A 23,383-nucleotide genomic window follows, 5' to 3' on the forward strand; every position below is an offset into this window, starting at 1 on the left:
ATTTTCATTGCTATTTTGTTTTACTTTTTCCCATATATCCGATGAATGAGATGAATCACTAGTTTCTGTGTTCCTGTTGGAGTCCCGCTGCTTCTCCTGCTCACCGGAAGCGAAAGTGTGCCTCCTTGGTCGGCGTCCGTCCGGCTCCTCCGGTGTGTGGCAGCAACTGCTTCCTGGAGGCCTGTGTGTGTCGGTGCGTGGACAGGTGAAGTGGTGGGAGCCGCGCAGACCTGTGCTGCTAAGGAAAGGCGGAGACATGCAGGGTCCCGGGCCTCCTGGGGGTTCGGGTCGCTCCCGGCGTCTGAATGGCGCGTCCCCACGTGTTGTGGAGACACAGGTGCGCGGTTACCTTGAGCTGCTCCTCAGCCCTCAGTCACTGCTGGCCCCTGCGTATATTTACCGTTTACTGAGCTGTTTCTGGAGGACTGGGCACGGGGTCGAGGACTTCGTCTAAGGGACCTTCTCTGAGCCTCCAAACACCACTGCCAGGGAGCGACGATTTGTAACGTTTTACAGAAGTCTAATAATCTCGGAGAAATTTAATACCTCGCGCGTAGACAAATACCTGCTAAGTAGCAGTGTCTGAACTCAAATGCAAATCTGTTGTTACTTCAAGGGGCATAGTGATCACGGTCTCCCTGCCTGAAACGGCTCCTCTTTCTTTTCTGTCCTTCATCAGGCAGGACTTTTGTTGAGTATTAGTGATCCTGGGGAAATGAAGATTGTGGCGAGGACTATAACCTCCTCCTTTAATGGGTATATGTATTTAGGACTGATGAACAATCAACAAACATGACTTGGAAATAGTACGTAGGTTTAGGAGCATGTTTATCCCAGTTTCAGGAGGAAAACATTTAATACAGGTAGCTTTCGAGGAATTCCTGGGGCGTTAAGGCAGAAATTTTCATCACGATTGTGTGAGAAACCATACAGCCGGTCGTAGTTGGTCCGATATAAAATGTGATGTTGCTGAACGGTCTTAATGCAGGCGACGAACGATTTATTGAGATCACACACCCTGGGTGTGTAGTCTGTGCTAGATTGGGTACTGAGAATTGAACTGTAACCTAACCACTCGGGTTCTGGTCCTGTCTTATTAAAAAAAATTGAAATAAGATGGACACTGATTGCAAGGGTAACAGAAAGTGGCAAGTTTACTGTCTGCATATACGAGGAGCACCTGGGGTCTAGTGACCTTATGGCCACGTGCTGGCTGACTAGGGGAGCTGGGGAGATTTTTGTTTCCAGTGGCCTCAGGGGTTGGGTTTGGTACCTGGAGTCTTCTGCCTTTAGCCCTCCCCTGCCTATATTGGGGTGGGGAGAGGGTCAGGTGAAGCATGTGATCTCAATCTGTGCATGCTTCAAGGCATGACTAGGGCTAGTCAATGGACCCAGCCAGTACCTGCTGCGACTTCCTGCTCAAAACAAGCTTGTGGTTAGCAAGACAAAGGGGGGATGGGGGAGGGGTGTTGACTGGGGTTTTCAGTATGGCTGACAGCCTGTTTCAGAACCACAGTTTCTGCTACCAAAGAAGCACAGTCCTTAAAAGGTCGACGGCTTCTTGGAGCACAAACCCTGCATATTCCTAGAGTCAGAGCGGCGAAAATTAGGAATGAAGGGAAGGTGGGAGGCCCGTGTAATGCCACTAACCCATATACTTCAGATCTTAGAGGGTCAGCGACACTGCAGTGTTGAAAAGGTCCCTTATCTTGTATAATAATTACTTTACACAGTGAAAGAGTGAAGTAGGGCGGCCCTGGGTAGCTGAAAAGGTTCAGATTATTAGCGGAAAGGTTGGTGGATTGAACTCACCCAGATGTGCCTTGAAAGACAGGCCTGTCTATGTGCTCCTGAAAGGTCACAGCGCTGAAAACCCTATGGAGCAAATTTCAAGTGTCTGTATTTCAGTGTCCTGTTGGAGAAATTATTGAGAGTGCCAGTGCTTAATCTTTTTTAAAGTTGCTATGAATTATAGTTCGTGTTTTGTGTGTACATATATATTTATATATTGGTATGGAAGGAGTCTTTTTTTCACACATTAACAAGGTGATCTAGACCTAATTACCTTAAAAAACCAATTCTTTACGCACTGCGGTTCTTGAAATATGATTTTATTTCTTTTAAGGGTGGTGTGAAATCTTAGAAATACCAGTTTTCCTCTCAATATCCTCACAGCATCTAAAGCTCCCTCCTTTCACTTATACATTCCAACCAAGAAATTAAATTTCTTTCTTCTTAATACTGTCATTTCATGGTATCTGTGTGTGTTAAAATATATATAACAAGTCTTTTTCCTTTTTCAACCATTTTTACATGCAGAATTCAATGTTAATTGCTTTCACCATGTAGTGCAACTATCACCTCTATCAACTTCCAAGATTTTCCATCACCATTAGAAGAAAGTCAGTGTCGCTTAAGCATTAACTCCCGTCCTCTCTCCCAGCTCCCACTAGTAACGATTTGGTCTCTATATACTTGCCTATTACAGATACTTAAGTGGGACTGTACAAGATTTATACTTTTGTCTCTGACTTGTTTAACTTAGCATAGTGTTTTCAAGGTTCATCCATGGCGTAACATTTATGAGAACTTAATCTCTTTTTGTGACCGAATAATATTCTATTTTTTTAATCCATGCGTCTGTTGATGGACATTTGGGTTTTTTTTTTTACACTTTTTTGCTATTTTGAATAGTGGTGTTTGAACATTGGTGTAAAAATAGCTGTTTGCATCCCTACTTTCAAGCCTTTTGTGTATCTACTTGTTAGGTATCATTGAGGTAATTTTAGACTCATGGTGAGACCACGTGACAGAGTAGAGCTCTAGTGTAGGGTTTTTTTCCTGTAATTTTAACGAAAGCAAATGATGGCGTCTTTGCCACAGAGGCGCTGGGGTGGGTGGAAACTGCCAACTTTTGTTTTCTTTAATTACATAATTTTATACTTTTGTTGTGGAGAATATACACAGCAAAACATACACCAATTCAACATTTTCTACAGGTACCGTTTACCGACATTGATTACGTTCTTCCAGTCACACAACCATTCTCACTGAACTTTTCTGAGTTGTTCTCCCCTTAACATAAACTCAGTGCTCCCTAGGGTTCCTGTCAGCTCTTCTGAGTTGCTGTTGTCAGTTTGATCCCACATAGACAGTTTTCTAAAGAGCAGAATGCTCAAGGCTCATTGTTTACTACTTAAGCTAAACTATTGTTCGATTTTAAGAAGACTCTAACGGATATTTTTGGTTTAAGGTTTAAAGATGATCGCAGGGCAATAGCTTCAGGGGTTCATCTAACCTTCATGGCTCCAGGAAGCCTGGAGTCCATAAGAATTTGAAATTCTGTTGTGCATTTTCCCTCTTTAGATCAGGATTCTGCTATAGAAGTTTCGAAGAAGATATTCTGTAATGGCAGCCAGGCACTCTCCTGTTCTTCTACTCTCATGGCCAATGAGGCAGCTGTTCATGGAGGCAGTTACCACACATTCCTTATCCTCCTCCTTTTCCTGACTCAACTTTTTCCTCGGTTGTTCCAGGTGAATACAGACCAACTTTTGTGCCTTGGATGGCAGCTTGTAAGACCCCAGGTACCACACAGTGAACTAGGAGGTTAAATCACTCCACACGTTATTAGGCCAGTTAACTGCGATGTCCCATGAAAGAGTAACGCTCAACCTCCAAAGCAAGGAACCACGTCCCATGAGGTATATGGTTGTTCATCAGCAGCCTCAACATCTGCTCTTTTTGTTGTTATTCGTACCGTCAGTCTTTTGGTTCGCAAGCGGGTACTTAACCATTTGCACCATCTGCGCTCCTATAAATGGAAATTTCTGGGTCATAGGCTATTTGTATGTTTAACATTTTGAAAAACAGGCACACTTTTCCACAGAGGCTGAACCATTTTGCAACCCTCCGGCAATTTCTTCATATTCTCCCCAACTCTTGTTGTTTCTGATAGTAGCCATCCTCCTAGGGATGAGGTGGTGTGTCTTGTGGTTTGGGTTTGCATTTCCCTAATGACAAGGGCATTCATCATCTTTTCATGTGTTTATTGACCATTTGCTTATCATCTTTGGTGAAATGTCTCCTACAGTTTTTTGCCCGATTTTACAATTGTTGCTGACACTTAGGAGGTCTTTCTCTGTCCTGGATACTAAACCCTTATGGCATGTATGATTCCCAAATGCAGTGAAACCTGCGAAAGCTGGAACCTCTAAGGTGGAAACCTGTCAGAGTAGGAAAACTCAAATATTTTCCATTAAAGAAGTGACCAAAAAATGGCAAGGCTGCGCTGTGTAAAAGGCGGAAAAATTGCAAGACCCAGAAAAAGAAGGCAATCCTGTCAAATTCCAGCTCTCACAGGTTTCAGTGTATTTTCTCCCATTCTGTAGATTGTCTCTTCCCTTTGCTGAGAGTCTTAATTGATCTGTTTTGTCTTTTATTCCTTGAGCTTTTTGCTATTGTAGCTCAGAATCCATTGTTGAAAGCTAGTGTGTGGAGAAAAGAAAGGTGCTTCTTTTTTTAAATTGTAAAAATATTGTATGAGTCAAAAACTTTAAAAATGCGTACAGTAAAACCAATCATTAAACAGCACTTTTAATCTCAACATGGTGTTGAATAATGTGGTGCCTCCTATTTTCCTTCTCTAGAGATAGATATTCTAGGAGTACTCCCATTCTGGATGGGACTTTCCTTTGGAGACATGACCGTTGTCATGTTACTTCATGTCAAATTCAAGCCTTCATTCAAAACTACTGAGTTTTCCTAGGTGAGAATCTAAGAAATGCTCCTCAGATACCATGACAATATCAGCTTTTTTTTTTTTCCAGCGAAGAAAGCTTTCTTCATTTTATTAGTTTTCTCTCTCTCTCACACACACACACGGTAGTCATTTAATTTCTTATTCAACGAAACAGGTTAAACCACGTGAAATTCCATGTTGGCCTTTTTCTGAGTTACCAAAAAGGCAGGTTCACATGCTTCCTCCAAATATGCCTGGGTGTTTACGAAGATCTAAAGAATTCACTGTAACGTGTACAAGTGTAAGCAGTGGTTCAGTTAAAATAAGGGATGTCTTCACTCAGGAGAAGTCTTCACACAGCCTTGAAGTCAAGCAGAAAAAAAGAAGCTTTTCATCCAGAAGTTGACTGTAATTACCAGCCCCTGGTCTGCATCAAGCTCGTCTAGTCCCTTAGTACAGAAACCAAATGTCCGCTGTCAGACGTTACAATCTGTGCCAGGAACCATTAATTATTTGCTAAAGGCCTCATCCATGCCAACACTCTGCTCTTCCTCTCCTTTAGCTTGCAGCTTCAGAAGTGGGAATGCAGCCTGTTTCAGAGGACACAGTGTGATTGTTCGTGGCCAGCAGAAGACGGCCCACAGGATGAGATTCAGGCTCTTGGGTCCCAATGGACTCAGACACCAAGTCCTTCCCATAGCCCACCTGGAACACTAAGGACTGTAACGCTCTGAAACCTAACGTGTCCAAGACAGAGCTTTTAAAATCTCACCTGAACAAATCTACTTCTCACGTGGCTTTCCCAGCCGGTAAGCTGCACCAGCCTTCATTCATTCACTGCATTCAGGGAAACAGTCCAAGCTACCGTGAGAGGGGAGCTCCCTTAGGAAGGCAGCTCTCAACTTTCTTCTCCTATTTCTCTTTTCAGAGGAAGGTACAGTCTCCACCCAGCAGCAAGAGGCGGATATCAACAATGTAAACCAAGCCAACTCTCAATCACATCCAGAAAAAATCCACATATTTTACCCTCTCTGGCAAGACCCTCCACATCTGACTTAAATTGAGAACACCCTCATATTTCATAGGCTCTTGACATCTTTTTAGAAAAATCTTTTTCAAACATGTCAACATTTTCCCTGCCTTTGGGCCTTCGCACCAAGTATTTCTGCTGATTAGAGGAAAACTTTTAAACTCTAGGAACTCAATAATTCCTATAATTCTTGTCTCACTTCAAATGTCACCTCTGCAGAAAGTGCCCCTCCTGTCCCCTCAGTTATTCCCACTGATTTCTATGTTTAAATGTCATTGAGGTTTTCAGAATGAGGTAAATCCAATTGAGGTTGACATTAACCTTCATGATGCAAATAAAAGCAAACTGAGTACAATGTTCCATTTCCCTATGTGACAGACTTTTAGCAAGCCCAAAACTGTGAAGCTCTGCATTGTGCTGCTGGCAGCTTTCATGCCCTCTCTGCTCTGTTGGTTGCTTAAGGGTCTGGTGAGTTCACTTGAGGTGTGATGCCCATTAGCTGTGTGTTGCTATTTCAATTAAAAGTAATTAAAACTAAAAGTAGAGTTCCTTCATTCCACTAGTCATATATTCTGTGGTGAATAGGCACATAGGCCTAGTGCCTACCATATTGGACTGTACAGAAACAGAACATGTCTATCTTCACATAAAGTACTCTTGGATAGTGCTGCTGAAGACTATATATAACAGGTAATAATCTGTGTGTGTCCTCAATGATCAGTGTCAAAGACCAGAAGGAACAAGAAGACAAAATACAGAGTGTCTGCCCATAGATTTATAGTCTAGCTTGGGAGACAGTTTTAAAGAAAGAATGAAAAACTAAGGATATGTGATATCTGTATTAAAAAGACCTAACCCGAGAGTGAGGTGCAACTGCTTGAAAAGGGAAATTATCTCAGTGAAGATTCAGAAAAAGGTTTTTTTTTTTTAGCTACATGGAGTGTTGTGTAGAGCTGATACGATTTTGTATGGGTGGGAGTGGAAAGAGTATTTCAGTTGGGAAAAATAAATGTGTAAATCCCTGAGGCAGCAGAGAACCCAATGTTATCCATTCATTGATGGAAGTCGGAGATGATTAAAGCAGAGAAAACAACAAGTGAGTGGTGAGGTTTGTGTGAGCTGGATTGGAACAGGTCGTTTAGAACCGTGCTGAATACTCTGGGCTTTTGGAAGGCCTATGGACAGCCACTGATGGGCACTGAGCATTTCCTATGCCACAGATAGAATTTGGAAGTGACAACGATGATTGAATGATGTCAGGCAGGAGCTTGTTATGAACAAATTAAGGAAGACTTTTTGTGAGGAGGCCTAGACGCGCAGATTGATTGTGAATCAGGAAAATAGCCAGTGATACAATAGAGGTGTGGATGGATGAAAGGGCATCCCTTCATAGACTGCTCATTCCTGTACATCACTGAATGATTCTCAGGGTTGAATGTCAATGTGCATAACCCCCAGATCTGGTTGAAATGCAAATTTTGATTGAGAAATTCTGGGATGGGAGTTGAGTTTTCCACATACTGAACAAGCTCGTGGTTTATGCTGGAAATACTAGTCGAGAAATAATGATGTGAATTAAAATTAGAGAGCTGTATTACAGAAAATAAAAAAGAAGGGTAATTCGTAGAGGGGAGACACTGGTGTAAAGATCTTGCAACAGAGAATTCATTGACAGTGAGACCAAGAAATGAAATAGGACTCAACCTGGAGAGGGAGCAGGGTGAAAAGAAATAGGAAGTGAAGTACGAGACGAGTCCTTCGTGAAAGCATAAAGATTTTCTGATTTATTTGTTGATCTATATCAGGAAGAAAAAGTGTTCAGGAATCCCCCCAGATTTCTCAAAATCTTAGTGAGTGGTGTTCTCATGGTTTGAAAATGAAGGGGGAAAAAATACGAGACAAGTCAAGGGGCAGAAAGAAATGTTAGTTAATTCCAAAGGAACAGAAAAAATACTGATCAGATATTACAGTGTCATAAATGAGATGAAAAAGTTTTAGAAAGGCACAGTGGAAGGTTTTAACAGCACATAACTTAAAAATAAATGAACCAGGGTGAGTTCATTGTCAATATATGAAAAGTATGTTCTTAAAATTTCATCCATGTTAATGTCAGATAACAGTGACATCTGACACCAGGAACAAAGGTACATAGGTAAGCCCACAACTTGAACATTGAACCCCTAAGTCCCTGGAGGAAATCAGGTTCAAGTTTTGTAGCCTGGCCAGGCCTGGTTGCTTCTCATGCTGTGGGAGAGGTAAATTCCTCCATGTGTGATCTTGTTGCAGAAAGGAGAGGCCTGTGGAGCTTCCTGAAGAATGCAGGTGTGTGCTGTGGGGGCTGGAGCCTGTTCTGCCTTTAGTGTAAAGGCCCTCAGGGTGGAGCATTGCCCTGAGCCTGGGAGGAGGCCAAAGGCCTGTCACTCCCTGCTTCCTCCACACTGTTTCTTCCCCATCCTTCTTCCATTTCAGACCTCAGGTGTGGTGCAGGGAGAACTAGTCAAGTCCAGGCAGCTGGGGACCTCAGGCGACCATCTGGCACATCCATCAATCACAAGGAAGGATTTCAATTGCTGTCACTGGTGTGTGGACCAAACATTATTCATCTGCCTCCAGACTGCCCAGGCCTCTGCTTCCAGTCCTGTCCCTCTTCCTGGAAGTGGCTTCTTGGGGTCAGAGACGTCATTCCATAGACTCCCAGAAGCTGGAGAAGAAAATGGTGAGTTCTATGCAGAACTGGGTTATCCTTAGCATTATGTGGGTGAGGCTGGATCGGAATTGTTGGGAAGTAGCCGTGTGCTGCGGGACTGTGGTTTCAGTGAAGAAAACAGTGACAGAGGAGGCTGAGGAACTGAGCCCTAGGAGGCACCCTAATACCTTGCTCCACTGTCTCTGGGTCCTTCATCCCTACATACATGGCATTTGAAGATTTGAATACCTGGTGTCACCTTCCTTATGTGACTCTCAGAGGTAGCATCACACGGTGTTAATATCCCCCCTCCCCCCGTCCAGGTTCTTGGTGTTCTGTGTTGAACGACAGAGTCTTCTGTCCTGAATCTGAAGACGGAGCAGCTCTGGCTGTGGAGGCTGAGCCCCGACCCTCTAGAGCCATCCTTGTCCCATGTCTCTGAACAGTGTTCTTGAGTCCCCCTAGGCACTGGAGCACTTTGAGTCTTTAAAGGATTGAGAGGTATCATACCAGTTTCCTCCACTGCTCAAAAGTGTAAAATTACTCAGCATTTCGCTAAGATTAAAAGCTAGATTCTTTTCAGTTGCCAACGAGTTCCCCCGAACATGATAAGCCCACTGACCCCCAATCACCCCTCCACATTCCTAATCCGGTTTTTCCTCTGCATTGCATTCTGCTCCAGCCACGTGGGCCTTTGGCTCTTCCTAAGACATCCAAGACACCTTCACACCTTCTGACCTGTGCTCTGGCTGTTTCCTCCTTCTAGAACGGTTTCTTCTCAAAGACCTGAATTCTTTTATAGAACATATTGCCACATGATAGTTATAAATACATGTTTATGTATTTAAATTTACTGTCCCCACTCAGAGAATTTAGTATCCATGTTTATCGGGGTGTTCGTTTTGTTCATTGCTGTATCTGCTTTGCCAGTGTGCACTAGCCTCTGTATCAGTAGGACCTGAATCAATTTTAATTAATGAATGTAGCCACAATTAAGGGTCTGGAGGGAAGAAGTCTTGTCTGAGACACAGGGCTTTGCCAGGAGAAGTATGTCTTGGTTGTATGAATTGAATAGAATGTTTACCTTTTTCTCCTCTTCCTATTATCCACGAGGACTTCAGATCATCGAGTGGGTTTGGGTTTTTGTTTTATTTTTTTGTGGTGTTATTGGACGGTAACAGCAAAAATAACAACAAAACTGTATGCATATGGACAGAAATGCAGTTGTCAGCAATTTAGACTTTAAAGAGAAATTGACCCGCATTGTGATCCTGGCTCAGCAGAGTTCCATGTGGGAAACACTGAGGATGTGATTAAATGATCATCTCTAACTTTACTCAGCTATGACCTGTCTGAAATAATATCTGCTTAGAAGAGTCATGAAAGAAAAATCACAGTTGCTCAGTACATGGGACATTTCATCATTATTCTATAATAGATACCAGGGTTTTTGCTGAGTTTAAAATATATAACCTCGCCCACTGCAGTGGAGGAGACCTTTGGCTTTGGGCTCTGGTTCAAAGTTGCTGTCATCCGATCATACCAGGAAGGATTAGAGATGTCATAGGCTGCTCACGTCACCATTTCCCGCCTGACAAGAGGAGTCTTCTTTCTCTAAAATTTCTCTGTTTCAGCACTGAAGGCGTCTTTTAGCAGCCTTTTCTCTCCTCTTGACACGAGGAACCCAACGGACTGCTGCTGTTTCAGAAAGGTCACTCTTACAGACCAGGGGCTTCCAGTGGTCAGGGTTCAGGTAGTCATGGTTAGGTGCCTTCGAGGGTCTGCGAATGTGAGAGAATTCTGAAGCACAGCCCCTAGAGGGCTGGTGTGTAAGTCTATTTCCTAGGCTCCATGGGCAATTTAACCGGTAAACCACCTGCATTTCAGCTTACTTATAAAATTAATGTTTTTGTGGTAGAAGTTATACCTAACAAAATCTTTGTCAATTCAACAGCGTTTACATGTATAGTTTGGTGACACTGATTACGTTCATCATGTTTTACAGTCATCCCAACCAAAAGCCAAACCAAGTGCCATCAAGTTGATTCCGACTCCTAGCGACCGTATAGGACAGAGTAGAACTGCCCCATAGACATTCCAAAGCGCGCCTGGCGGATTTGAAGTGCCGAGCCTTTGGTTAGCAGCCGTAGCACTTAACCACTATGCCACCAGGGTTTCCAGATGGAAATGGTAACCTTTTCTCACTGAGCAAACACAAGGGTGTGGTGTTGTTTCTGCAGATGTTTTGCTCCTTGTCATCTTCTAACATTAGACTGTGTTTGTGGACCTATCACATTCCCACCTTGGGCCTTGGTGCTCTCTGTTGAATGAGAGTCTCCTGACCTGAATCAGCCACATGCTTATCTCCAAGAGTTGAAGAAAATATGACCAGCTCAGTGTTTGGGTTGCCAGTGTGTTGATAATTGGCCCCTGGTCCTCTCATGGTTGTGAGAAACAAAAGCAAAACTGCCCTTCTGCAGTGTTTACCAGTTACTATACATCATCCTGTCTCCACCCGGTGCTTTATGTTTTGTTGAGTGTGTTCTGGTAGGGCTTATGGAAGGAGTGGTAATTGTTTGTTCACAAGGAAGTGAAGATCTGAATGAGAGCATTTCTCTAATGTCTGCTATGTTTTCTAACCATTCCAGAGTGTAAAGAGAGAGGAGAATACGACTGCAATTGGTCACAGTCGAACCGTAGAGAGATAATTTCAGTGCTGGAAGTCCGTGAGACAGAAAGCAATCAGTGAGGAAGTGAATGTAGTTAGTGAAGGGACGAGGCTGATGGCCATACCCTAGAGTAGACCTTGATAGTACACAGAACCTTGTGTCAAATCCCTAAGAATCCTCTGTTCCCCAGGACTGTCAGACTCACCCTTCATTCTTGTACACACTGAAGTCCATGGTACCTTGCTGATGCAGAATGTGTCAATGTTTTAGGACTCAGTGGCTGTTGAGGACGTGGCTGTGGTCTTTACCCCGGAAGAGTGGGCTTTGCTGGATCTTACTCAGAGGAAACTCTACAGAGATGTGATGATCGAAACCTTCAGAAACCTGGCCTCAATAGGTAAAGAGCAGATTCCTTTTTTTTTTTTCGGTTTTCTATTATTCCTTTACTGAAGAAAACTATTTTACTCATTAAGTTTACTCCAGAATTTGGGCTGAGGAATGAGAATAAATCATTAAATAAAGGAGGCATGGTCCTTTGGCCCATAGAGCTCATGTATCTTGGCTTTCCGTGAGCACAAAGCAGTATGTATTATACTTAGTTTTCATTTCTCTTGTGATTAAAAGCCTTGAGGCTCTTTAAGTGTTGTAAATGTAAGCACTGGTTTTAGGGATCACTTTGGGGCACAGAGAGTATTGTATTTGGGGACCGTGTAGAGTATTACTGTGTTGATTACAAGTTTGACATGATTATTTTGCTGCAAATCAACCCACACCTGTCTATCTTCAGAGACCCTGAAGAGCAAAGTATTGCCTCAATGTCAAGGAACTCCTCATTACTCTTCACTGTCTTCCCTCATGATAAGCGTTTCTTCCTGAGCACCATGTCAGCTCTACACATTTGTTTTCCCAGAGACACAACTTCACAGAAACCTGAGCTTCCTTTTCTGACTTTAGCAATCCTTTCACAGCTGCGGTTATGCGGATCCTTTTCCTCTTTTAATGTTACATGTATATCGTGTGCAGTATATTTCTACTTAGCTCTAACTACACTTGTTCATGTATCCGTCACGGTCAAAGTTCATAGAAGTATGTCCTAGTAAACTGCTTCTAAACCATTGGTAAAGTGCTGAAACAGTGAAATGTGGCTACGTCTTTATTAACAGTGGTCTTTTTTCCCCAAATAATTTCTTTCCATTTGTTTCATATTGCGAACCTCAACTTGAATTATTGGGTCAGACTTTGGAAACCTTAAGGATGGAGAAAAGTTACCCAGCAAAGATATAATGGTGGGATACATAAAAAATAACACCTGGTCCTCCATGTTAGGAGAAACCTCTGAATCACACAGTAATAAAGATGATCATAAAAACCAAGAGAGTCATTTGAGGTGAGTGTCATTCCAACAAGAGAAAACGGTGCTTCTGGATTAAATCCTAAGTTGTGATGACGTTAAAATACACATTCATATGTTGATGTGTATATACCAAGGCTTCCAACTGTTTCAGAACAGTTCAGTAATTGCAAACATAAAGAAGGATGGTGTACACATTGCATAGCCTGTTGGAATTTTGACCTGAGCAGAGAACAGTTGGCAGTGCCCTGCACAAAGACGATGTCCCACTACACTGCTTTGAATGTGTGTTGCTCGTCACAGTCCTGTTATTGAGTGTTCTGCAGCAGATTCCTGAATCTTTTTCGAATTCATGCAGATCAGATTATTGACAGTACTGTGGGCAGCGACGCACATTGAAAGCTGTGAGATTGGCTGCCATCTTTGTTCAGGGCTCTGTGGTTTGTTCCCAACACAGGTTGAAATCCGATGGGCAACAGATATCCAACGCGAACACTGCCGTTATTTACGTGGGCAATTGTTGAAGCAATACAAACCAGTTTGAAGCCCTGATCTGTGCTTATACATATATAAATATATATATATATATATGTGTACGTATATTGTGTATGTATAAACTTTGCTGAAAACTTACGTGTTCAGAGAATTTTCACAACCTTTTCATAAATGTGTGTCAGACATTGAGTATTTGAAACATATTTCACTTAAACACAATGATCAGAAAGCCTCATATTTTAGAAAAGCAGTGACGATTATGGTACTATTTCTGCTAGATGATTTGAAGTATGAAACAGGAGAGAAGTCAAGCGAAAAACTGCATGTTCGCTTTGTTAGGTAATGGTGAAGTGGAAATAATTGATTTCCAACAACATGTTGCCTGTTTTTAACAGAATTCATACAGTAGAAAACCTCCGTGAAAAAAATGAAGACAATCCGTGTGGGAAAACCTTCAGGCGGATTCCAAATCTTACCGTGCAGAAAAGAAATCCTCCAGAAGTAAATCCTTTTGAATGCTCTGACTGTGAAAAAGCCATCATGGATCCCTCATCACATAACCACCATGCCTGTCAGTTTATTGCGTGTAGAGAAGCCTGTGGTGGTACCACTCCTATGAGACCTCTTAGTGGCAAGAAACCCCATAAGTGTGAGGTATGTGGGAAGGATTTCATTTGTATCTCAACTCTTAAGAATCCTGTGACAACACTCACTAGTGACAATCAGTATAAATGTAATGAGTATGGGAAAGATTTCTGTAGTTTCTCGTCCTTTTGGACACATGTGAGAGGTCACAAGGGTGAATGTAAAGAAAGTTCTTCTAGTGACCCTTTATCCCTCCTTTTCTATAACAGAGATAAGCCCTATGAATGTAGGGAATTTAGGAAAGCCTTTAATTTTTCCTCAGCCCTCACTGCACATTTAGGCACTCACAGTGAAGAGAGGCCTTATGAATGTAAGGAACATGGGAAAGCCTTTGGTTGGCCCTCATACCTCACTACACATATAACAACTCACAGTGGAGAGAGGCCTTATGAATGTAATGAATGTGGGAAAGACTTTAGGCAATCCTCAAACCTCATTATACATAGAAGGATTCAAAGTGGAGAAAGACCTTATGAATGTCAGGAATATGGAAAAGCCTTTAAGTGTTCCTCACATCTCACTAATGATAGAAAAACTCACAGTGGAGACAAGCCATATAAATGTACAGAATGTGCGAAAGCCTTTAGTCAGGCTTCATCCCTTATTACACATATAAGAACTCACAATGGACAGAGGCCTTACGAATGTAAGGAATGTGGGAAAACATTTAGGTATTCTTCTAACTTCACTTCACATATAAGAACTCACAGTGGAGAGAAGCCTTATGAATGTAAGCAATGTGGGAAAGCCTTTAGGCAGTCCTCAGGCCTCATGACACATAGAAGAATTCATACTGGAGAGAGGCCATATGAATGTAAGGAATGTGGGAAAGCCTTTACAGATCCCTCACACCTCACCTCGCATATGCGAACTCACAGTGGAGAGAGGCCTTATGAATGTGAGGAATGTGGGAAAGCCTTTAGTCAGTCAGGAAACCTCACTAAGCATATAAGAACTCACACTGGGCAGAGGCCTTATGAATGTAAGGAATGTGGGAAAGCCTTTAGTCTGCTCTCAACCCTCACTACACATATAAAAATTCACAGTGGAGAGAAGCCTTATGAATGTAAGCAATGTGGAAAAGCCTTTAGCAAGTCCTCAGGCCTCATGACACATAGAAGAATTCATACTTGAGAGAGGCCATATGAATGTAAGGAATGTGGGAAAGCCTTTAGTCACTCAGGAAACCTCACTAACCATATAAGAACTCACAATGGGCAGAGGCCTTATGAATGTAAGGAATGTGGGAAAGCCTATCATCAGCTCTCAAACCTCACTACACATATAAGAACTCACAGTGGAGAGAAGCCTTATGAATGTAAGCAATGTGGGAAAGCCTTTAGGCAGTCCTCAGGCCTCATGACACATAGAAGAATTCATACTGGAGAGAGGCCATATGAATGTAAGGAATGTGGGAAAGCCTTTACAGATCCCTCACACCTCACCTTGCATATGCGAACTCACAGTGGAGAGAGGCCTTATGAATGTGAGGAATGTGGGAAAGCCTTTAGTCACTCAGGGAACCTCACTAACCATATAAGAACTCACAATGGGCAGAGGCCTTATGAATGTAAGGAATGTGGGAAAGCCTTTCGTCAGCTCTCAAACCTCACCACACATATAACAATTCACAGTGGAGAGAAGCCTTATGAATGTAAGCAATGTGGGAAAACCTTTAGGCAGTCCTCAGGCCTCATGACACATAGAAGAATTCATACTGGAGAGAGGCCATATGAATGTAAAGAATGTGGGAAGGCCTTTCGTACTTGCTCTTCCCTCACAAGACATATAAAAACTCATAGTGGAGGACTTAGGAATGTAAGGAGCGTGAGAAAGCCTTTCCTTGTTCATCACACCTCACATCACATATAAGATCTCACTGTGGAGAGACTACTCTGTCAAAAGGGGGGTGTTTCATCCTTAATTCTATAATTTCAAACAGTAAATTTCTGAAAGTCAGTGATAAAAGAACAAAGTTTCTCAGTGTGTAACAAAGCAGTACTACCTCCAAGAAGGGGTCATTCGAATTCCTTTGTGCCTATGAAAGTTTCATTTTCACTATGGGCTTGTCCTCATCGGTGTTTGTTACTTTCTCAGTCCAAGGTAAATTTTACGTTTTGGAAAGTCCTTCACTATAACAAATAAGCCTGTAGGGAATAGCCAGGAGGAAATGTGGTTTTACATTTGTTAATACTTTTATGGATGTTATTTTGTATACAATGAAATACACTCTTCTTGTATTTGGTTTAAGAGTGTTTTTTGAAAAAAATTGTATTCCATGGGAATTCCACTTTGGAATATAAGCTGACAGTTCCTTCGAAATCTAAACACAGTCCTCCCATTCTGATCTAGCAGTAACACTCCTAGGTATTTACCCACATGAGTTAAAAACATATATCCATATAAAAACCTGCTCACAAATGTTTATAGCAGCTTTCTTCATAATTACAGTAATTGAAAGCACCCAAAATGTCATTGAATAGGTAAATGGGTAAACAAATAGTGAGACATCCATACAACGGTGTATTATTCAGTGATGAAAATAATTAAGCTATCAAGATAGGAAAAGTTATGGAGGAATCTCAAATCCACACTACGTGAAAGAAGCCGGTCTAGAAAAGCTACATCCTGTGTGATCCCAAGCCTATGGCATTCTGGAAAAGTATGAAGTGTAGAGGCAGTAGAAAGATCATTGATTGCCAGGGGTTTGGGGAGAGGGAGGAGGAACGAATAGGTGGAGCCCAGGGAATTTTTACAACTGTGTAACTATTCTGTAGGAAATGTAATGATGGACTGATGACAGTATGCATTTGTCAAAACCTATAGGAGTATAAACACAAAGAGTGAACCCTAATGAAGTCTATGTATTTTAGTTGAAAACCACGTCTCACTATTGATGTGCCCGTTGTTACAAACGTATCCCACACCACAGGAATGCAACATGTTAACAATAGGAAAAACACTGGGTGTAGGTGGGATGCATGGGGAGTCTGTACTTGATGCACAATTTTTCAGTAAATCCTCATGTCTCTGAAAACAAAGTCAATTTCAAAACTATGAAAACTATGGCATCCCATTTTTGTTTTGTTTTTATAACAGGGGCTGCAGAATCTATTGAAGTTTCTTATATCTTTTTCGTATGAACTAAGTAGACATCATTTGTTTTTGTTTCTTATAAGTGAATTTAAAAACTATTGTAAAATGCATGTAAAAAATAAATTTTGCCATTTTAACCATCTGAAGTGTACAAATACATTAGTTACATTCACAATGTTGTGCAACCATCAACCCTCTTTCAAAAATTCTTCATCCCATCCCATTTGGAACAAAGGAGAATGAAGAAAACCAAACACACACAGAAAATATTAGCCCAAGGTACTAAAGGAGTACATGAACCAGAGACTGCACCAGCCTGAGACCAGAACAACTAGATGGTGCCTGGCTGCCAGCAATGAGTGTCCTACCAGGGAACACAACACAGTCTCGGACAAAACGGGATAAAAATGTAGAACAGAGCTCAGATTCATGTTTGAGCAGATTTCATGGTCTGATAGAGACTGGAGGAGCCCCCGAGACCTTGGCCCCCAGACACACTGCAAACCGCTAACTGAAACCATTCTCCAAGCCCACTCATCAGACAAAGATTAGACAGGAGTGTAAAACCGGAAGTAATAAGCATGAGGAATGTGCTTCTTAGTTCAATTAGATTTATAAGACCAAATAGTTAGCTCCTGCCCAAAAGCAGGATGAGAAGGCAGGAAGGGACAGGGAAATTGGTCAAATGGACACAGGGAACCCAGGGGATTCCAACTAATGCCACAAAACAATATCTATGTAAATTTCTTAATAAGAAACTAACTTAAGGTGTAATGTTTCACCTAAAGAATAAGAAAAGTTTTTTTTCATCACCCCAAAGAGAAACTCTGTACCCAACAAGCAATAAGTCCCCATTTCCACTCCCTCCAGCGCCTGGTAACTAAGAATAAACTGTTCTCTCTGACTTTGCCAGTTCTGGACATTTCACATAATCGGAATTGTATGAAATTCGTGCTTTAGTGTCTGGCTTATTTCACTCCTCGTAATATGTGTTCAAGGTTTATCGATCACCTTGCATATAATACCAGAACTTCATTTCTCTTTGTGGTTGAATAAATATTCAATTTCTTCATCAGTGGCATAAGTTGTTGATGCATAAATTTGAATAATATTTGTATTCACTGTTCTTCCTTGTAGGCATATGGCTATTATGGTGTCATTGACAGTGTTGTAATTCAGGATCTTGAAATGTTCTTTTTGATCATGAATGCAATTCCATTCCTCTTCAATTTGTCATTCCTGGCATAGTTGGTCATACGAATGTCTGATGTGTCCCATACCAGTCCATTTCAGCTCAGTAAAACCTAGGATATTGATCTTTATGAGTTCCATTTCATTTCTGATAACTTCTAAAGCTGCACAATTTCATTAATAACGGTAACGTGGGGCAGCTAACAGAGGATTGAGAAAATGCTCACCATCACTAGCCATTAAAGAAATGCAAATGAAAACTACAGCGAGGCAGGAAGAGAGGGATATTCACTAACTAGACAGCAGACAAAAATGTAGGCGACGGGAAGTACAACTGAAGTAAAGCAAAAGGAATTTCCTCAATACAACCAAAAGCTTCAAAGGCCAGAGTAGTAAGGACAGGTGTGTGGAGACAATGGTTGCAAGGGACGTGTCGGTCAATTGGCATAACAAAATGTATTAAGAAAACAGTCTGCATTCCACTTTGGTGAGAGGCCCTGGGGTTTTAAACGCTAGGAAGCGGCCATCTAAGGTGCATCAATTGGTCTGAACCCACATAGAGCAAAGGAGAATGAAGAACACCAAAGACTCAAGAGAAATATGAGCCCAAGAAACAGGGCCACATAAACCAGAGACTCCACCAGCCTGAGACTCAAAGAACTAGATGGTGCCCAGCTGCTGGTGATCATTGCCCTGGGAGAACACCGCAGAAAATACCAGATGGAACAGGACAATAGTGGGATGCAGATCTCAAAATCTCATAAAAAGCCCAGGCTTAATGGTCTGCCTGAGACCGAGCGACCCTGACAGCCAAGGTCCCCGAACCTTTGATAGCCCAAGATTGGAACCATTCCCGAAACCAACTCTACACACAGCGATTGGCCGGGGCTATAAGACAATGATGCTGCTGAGGAGTGAACTTCATGGCTCAAGCAGACACATAGGATTACGTGGGCAACTCCTGTGTGGTGGCGAGATGAGAAGGAAGAGGGGGACAGGAGCTGGCTGAATGGACACGGGGAATGCAGGGTGGAGAGGAGGAATGTGCTGTCTCGTTAAGGGGAGCACAGCTAGGACTGCATAGCAAGGTCTGCACAGCTTTTTGTATGAGAGACTGACTTGATGTGTAAACTTTCACCTAAACCACATTAAGTTAAGGAAAACTATGACCTACCTTCTTACCCTAACATTATTGGCACGTAAGAACAACAACAACAAAAACCCAAAAATCAATGCTGGAGAGGTTGCAGGGATGTCATGGGTTGAATTATGTCCCCCCGGAAATGTATTAACTTGGTTAAGTCATGATTCCCATTATTCTGTGGTTGTCCTCCATTTTGTGATTGTAGTTTTATGTTAAAGAGGATTAGCGTGGGATGTAACACCCTTACCAGGTCACCTCCCGGATCCAATGAAAAGGGAGTTTCCCTGGGGTGTGGCATGCACCACCTTTCATGAGAGATAAAAGGAAAAAGAAGTGAGCAGAGAGACAGGGGAACCTCATACCGGAAAGCACTGTCGGGAGCAGAGCGTGTCCTTTGGACCCAGGGTCCCTGCTCAGAGAGGCTTCCAAAGCTGGGATAGATTGAGGAGAAGGCTAATAGTAAAAGCCTTTCCCTGGAGCCGACGTCTCAAATTTGGACTTTTAGCCTACTTTACTGTGAAGAAATAAATTTCTCTTTGTTAAAGCCATGCACTTGTGGTATCTCTGTTATAGCAGCACTAGATGACTCAGACAAGGGACAGTGGAACTCTTACGCACTGCTGGTTAGAATGTAAAGGGGTACAACCATTTTGGAAAACGATTTGGTGCTTCCATAAAAAACTAGAAATAGAAATACCATAGGATTCAGCAATACCACTCCTAGGAATATACCCTAGAGAAATAAGAGCCATCACACAAATAGACATACCCATACGCATGTTCACTGCAGCATTGTCTACAATAGCAAAAAGATGGAAATAACCTAAGTGCCCATCGACAGGTGAATGGATGTCTTAGTCATCTAGTGCTGCTATAAGGGAAATGCCACAGGTGGATGGTTTTAACACAGAGAAATTTTATTCTCTCACAGTCCAGAAGGCTAGAAGTCTGAATTCAAGGCACTGTCTTCTCCAAGGGAAGACTTTCTCTCTGTGTTGTCATCAGTCTTGCCTTGGTCTGGGAGCATCCCAGTGCAGGAACCTCAGGTCCAAAGGACACACACTGCTGCTGGCACTGCTTTCTTGGCGATATGAGATCCCCATCTCTCTCTGATGGTTTCTCTCTTTTATATCTCAGAAGACATCGCCTTAAGACACTACCTAGGCTTGGAGACCTCATCAAAATAACTGCTGCTAATTCATCTTATTACATCATAGTGATAGGATTTACACCGCATAGAGAAATCAGAAGATAAAATGGTAGACAATCATACAAGGGAATCATGACCTATGGAAAATGAGAGATATATTGGGGGGGGATGCAATTCAATCCATGACAATGGGTAATCAACCTATGGTACCTGAACATAATGAAATACTATGCAAATATAATGGAGAATGATGAATCTGCGGAACATCTCACAACACGGATGAGTTGGGAGGGCATTTTAATGAGTGAAATGGGTCAGTCACAAAAGGACGAATACTGTTCAAGACCACTATTAAAAAACTCAAGAAGTTTTACACACGGAAACAATCTTTGATGGTTACAATGGAAGAGCGAGGAGGGAAAGAAAAACACTAGTGAATAGTTAAGAGGTAGCTTTGATGAAGGCTAAGGCACTAGGGAATACTGGGGAAGTCAGCAGAACTTGATCAAGCCAAGGTCATGGAAACTTCATAGACAAATCCAAATTCCCTGAGGGACCGAATTACTGGACTGAGGGCTAGGGACCATTGACTCATTAATATTTAGCTCAATTGGCATAACACACTTTAAAACGAAAATGTTCTGCATCCTACTTTGTTGAGTAGCATCTGGGGTCTTAAAAGCTCGTGAGTGGCCATCTAAGATGCTCCACTTTTCTCACCTTGTCTGGAGCAAGGAATAATGAAGAACACCACAGACACAAGGTAAAGATTAGTTCAAAGCACTAATGAATAACTACCACAGCCTCCACCAGATAGTCCAGCACAACCAGATGGTGCCCTGCTTTCAACACCGACTGCTCTGACAGGGATCACAATAGAGGATCCCAGACAGAGCTGGAGGAAAAAGTAGAACAAAATCCAAACTCACAAGAGAAAACCAGACTTACTGGTCTGACAGAGACTGAGAAACCCTGAGAGTATGGCCCCCAGACAGCCTTTTAACTCAGTACTGAAGTCACTCCTCAGGTTCACTCTTCAGCCAAAGATTAGAAAGGCACCATACAAAAAAAAAAAAGGGAAGTGAATTGTAGAAAGTACGACTCTAGGAAAATTGGAAGTCTCCATTCCTGCTACTCTTTTAACACAAGTCCAGTCCCTAATCATATTTCCCAAATTCCCAGATGGGACAAGTATATAGTCCCCATTTATTTCTTTATAGCCTTATGAAATGTTTTCTTTCTGTTTTGGAGACACTCCCCCTACATCAGTGATTCTCAACTGGGGACCATTCTCCACCTCAGGATATCTGGCAATATCTGGAAACACTGCGAGGGAGGCACGTGCTAATACACTCTAGTGTTTTAGAGGTCAAGGAGGCTGCTGAACATCCTACATGCATCCTGGGCTATGGAGCCCTGGTGGAAGCCGTTGCACGTGGCCAAAAACTGGCCTAACAGTATGGGACAAAATCCAGGGACACATCAAAACTTCCCTTTTACATAACAATAGCCAACATCTACTTGGAACTTCACGTGGTATTTCTTGTGCTGGTGATTTACCATATTAGCTCATTTAATCCTCATATCAACCACATGTGGCACATGTTGTCATAGCCTCTCTTTCCCAGATGAGGAAACTGAGGCACAGGGAAGCTGAGCATATTTCTCAAAACCACCTTCTATTAAGGCGGCATCAAGATTTTCAAGCCAGGAAAGGAAAACCTAACAGTTCACACTATTAACTGCTCTGTTCCATCACCCATGGACACATGTGTCCAGCACAGGACATTGGCGGTGTCTCTGGCAGGAACTCTCACTGTAGAGAAATGTCTGCAGGGCTCCCTTTACGCCTTTGTTCACCAAATTGTAGATGAAGGGCTTTGTCATGGAAGCGACCACCGTGTACAGAACGGCAAACACCCCTGCAGAAGTGACACACAGACATAAGCAGGCAGGCTTCGTAGAACAAGGAGACAAACGAGAGGTGAGACCCACAGGAGAAAATGTTTTATACTTCCTGTTACGGATCGAATTTGTATCCCCCCAAAGGATGTGTTATAAACCTTAATCCCTATACTTGTGGATATAGTGCTATTTGGGAGTGGGGTTTCTTGGTTATGTTAATGAGGCAATATCAGTGTAAGGTATGTCTTAAGTCAGTCTCTTTCGAGATGCAAAAAAATTAGATTGAGCAAGCAGGCGAGCAGAGCTGGGGGAAGACAGATGCCACACCACATGAAGATAAGCAAGAAACTGAGATCAGAAGCTGAGGAGAGACAAGGACCTTCCCTCAGAGGCCACAGAGAAAGGAAGTCTTCCCTAGAGCTGGTGTCCTGAATTTGAACTTCCAGCTCCCTAAACTGTTGCAAAAATAGCTTTGTTTGTTACAGCCACCCACTTGTGTTATTTCTGTTATATCAACACTAGACAACTAAGAATTTGTTATGGGACAGTGGGATGCTGCTCTAAAAAATATCTAAAATGTGGAAGTGGTTTTCGAATTGGGTAATAGGAAAAGCCTGGAAGAGTTTTAATGTGCGTAATAGTCAAAGCCTAGATGGTCTTCAAGCGAAGGTCGGTAGAGCTATGGACATCAGAAGCAATTCTGGTGAGGGCTCAGAAAGAAGTGAGGTGAGCCATAGAAAATTCTCCATCATTTTAGAGAATACATATGGTGCCATCAACAGAATGTTGCTAGACATGTGGACATTAAATGTGCTTCTGCTAGTGCTTTAAAAGGTGAACATGTGATTGGACGATGGAGGAGGACTAATTCTTTTTAGGCAACGTCAAGGAGCTTGCCTCAATTATGTCCAAATGTTCTGTGGCAGGCAGACCTTATAACTGATGACCTGGGATAGAAGGGTGAGGGGATTTCTAAGCAAGGTCTTAAAGAGGTCACATGGTTTCTTCTTACTGCTAATAGTAAAATGCAAGAGGAAAGAGATGGACTTAAAAGTGAACTGTGCAACATGAAAACAGAACTTAAAGGTTTGGAAAATTCTGTTGAACAAACTAAGGACACGTGTCCTAGAATGTTTGTCAAGGACGTGGCTGCAAAAGGAAAGCCCTCTGCCTCTTGGAATTCTACAGGCAAGAAAGTGGGCAGAGGAGCTACATCTGTTGTCCTCCAAAAGAAGAATAATCCCTGCAGCTGCTCTGAGATCAGCAGAAAAGTTGGAAGG

General features: G+C 42.3%; 1 pseudogene; it reads left to right on the plus strand.

Annotated features, from left to right (window-relative positions):
- The first annotated feature begins 256 nt into the window (after positions 1-256).
- LOC135229067 (zinc finger protein 709-like) lies at positions 257-15,489 on the plus strand (annotated as a pseudogene).
- Positions 15,490-23,383: the final 7,894 nt, after the last annotated feature.

Source organism: Loxodonta africana, chromosome Y (genome assembly GCF_030014295.1).
Source record: "Loxodonta africana isolate mLoxAfr1 chromosome Y, mLoxAfr1.hap2, whole genome shotgun sequence".
NCBI classification, from domain to species: domain Eukaryota; kingdom Metazoa; phylum Chordata; class Mammalia; order Proboscidea; family Elephantidae; genus Loxodonta; species Loxodonta africana.